Here is a 2,381-nt window from a genome sequence, read left to right on the forward strand (position 1 = left end):
TGGCGCCGTCACCGTCTTGAGGATTTCGACGACAGTGCTCGTCGAATTCGCGTCATTTCGCTGACTCCACGCGGGTCTAGCGGGCTTCCCAGCTCACGATCATGATCTCGGAGCCAGACACCTCCGCGCGGGACGTCTCGTGCGGCGTGCAGAGCTTAGCAGAGCTTACGCGGTGCACCGGGCTCGCGTCGTCGAGGTGACCGGTCGCCGGCGACTCCGAGACGCTGTCCTATCGCGACTTTTGTGATTAAAATATACAAAAAGGGAGACTGCATTTTAATACAGTGAAATACATTGCTAGAGAAACATGCAGTTGATAAACAATAGATGAAATAATATCATGTAAAATGCAGATTTAGTTAAATCTTATTACCCGCACCCCAATACAGAATCCAATACAAAACAAGAGCCGCAGAGCGTCTGGGCTCATCTGAGGTATGTTGCTACGATTATAAACGTAAAATTTCAGTCGTGCGTAGTACCACATTTGTTAGGCGCAGATATGCAGACACGCAGTTGCGTACACATCATTGTTAGGACACGCCCACCTACGCAGATCTCTTGTGGTATACCGTCTGACAGTCTGCGACCTGCAAGCTCCACTGGCGGGGATCTAGCTGATGCATACACTGCTGCTGCTCGATTGCACGGTGACCTGCACTGTGCTCATGTGGAGTTTGAGCATGACTACAATCAGAAGGCTGAAAATATCGGTAAATTTTATTTCAAGCTCCACATTCTGCATATCTATTTTTGTTAATTTGACAGTGTTGTAGAGTTGTTGACAGTGAGTACAGTTTTAGTTGTTGACAGTGAGTACAGTTTTAGTTGTAGAGCTGCATAGTCCAGTGTTTAGGATGCATTTATTTCTGTCATGTTTAATATTATAGTATAAATGTAGATTTTATTTTGAAATATGGTTATTGCAGCAAGTAGGGATATAGATACATAAATATAGTGTGCCACGAAACATTGTACAAGATAAATTGAAAAAGCATGACGCAAAATCACATCATACCTCCTACAATTGTAACAGGGTCAGCTATTAACCTATGTACATTTATCAGTGTATAATTGTTACTGCAGATTCAGGATCAGGACATGAGGATCAAAATCCTGATATATTGTGTACATTACAACGCTTGTTCACAGATGTACAAAAGAAATCGTTGCGTCTCCTGGAGAAGTGTTCTCTCTACATATCGTTAGAGAGACAGTGTTTGGTTGCTCTAGCCAGCTCGAAATCACTCCAGGCTCAAGTGATCAACTGACTACTGGATTCTCCTACATGGCAACATTTCTCATCAATGAACGGTATCTCATTTTGCGTACATCATTTTATTTATGTATTGTTACCACACAATATCCCATGCATGATATCAATCTCATGGAAAATAAAGGCTGATAGGGTCTATGTCTCCCTGACCTTTGCCTGACCTCAGTCATTTGGCTCTGTCTGGACTCATTTGGCTCTGTCTGACTGACCCTAACCGTATAACCCTAACCCTGCCAACAGTCAGACAGAGCCAAACGAGCAAGGTCAGACAGAGATAAGAGAGACATGGGCATTATCTGCAAAAGTAAGGACCTGTAGCCATGTGCTTTGGAATTTGTACATGTATCATATCAAGTAAGGGCATTCTTGCTGCTTTCATAAGCGTTATGTAATGTGTTTTCTATCTCGTGAGTGCGCTGCATACGATGTACATCTATAATTAATAATTTTAAGTCGACTAATTGTTTAAGCTTTTGAAAGCTGCCTTAGTCGTGTGTATACCATTAACTTTTTATATTTGTGGCCTGCTAGTTTCTTCTATGCATTATTGTTCAGGTATGTGTACACCTGGTGGATGGATGGTGGAGAGCTCGAAGTGTTCGTGTCTGCTGCTGCTCCTCTGTGGCAAGTCCATCAACCTGCTTTTGAACATATACAGTAACAAGCAATGACCAGTGAGGATTTAGCGGCTTGGGCCCAATCGTATAATCATTCACTGAAGCTCAAAAGAGAAACAGCACCCTGTAAGTATTAGTAAATAGGGGTGTAATGATTAACCGCGATTCAACTCTATCACGGTACATTCTAGGGGTGAGTATTGCGACCAAAAACCGTATTGCAATATATTGCAATACGACAAAACCGTATTGCAATATTTTCCAATACGTATTGGGAAGTGTATACCATGCATGATATAGTAACACTGATGGTTTATCATTATATATTGTATTAGGCCAAACAAAAAAATACCTTTGGTTCGGGTCACATGGATTGTGAAAATTAGGGTAGGTAGGTAGGTATAACATTTTTTTTCCCTGCAAAAACATGGTTAGGCAGGAATATAGTTTTTTCCCCACAAGTTAAATATAGGAATATAGGAATATAG

The sequence above is a fragment of the Priapulus caudatus genome, unplaced genomic scaffold, assembly GCF_000485595.1.
Source record: "Priapulus caudatus unplaced genomic scaffold, Priapulus_caudatus-5.0.1 Scaffold108, whole genome shotgun sequence".
Taxonomy (NCBI): Eukaryota; Metazoa; Priapulida; class Priapulimorpha; order Priapulimorphida; family Priapulidae; genus Priapulus; species Priapulus caudatus.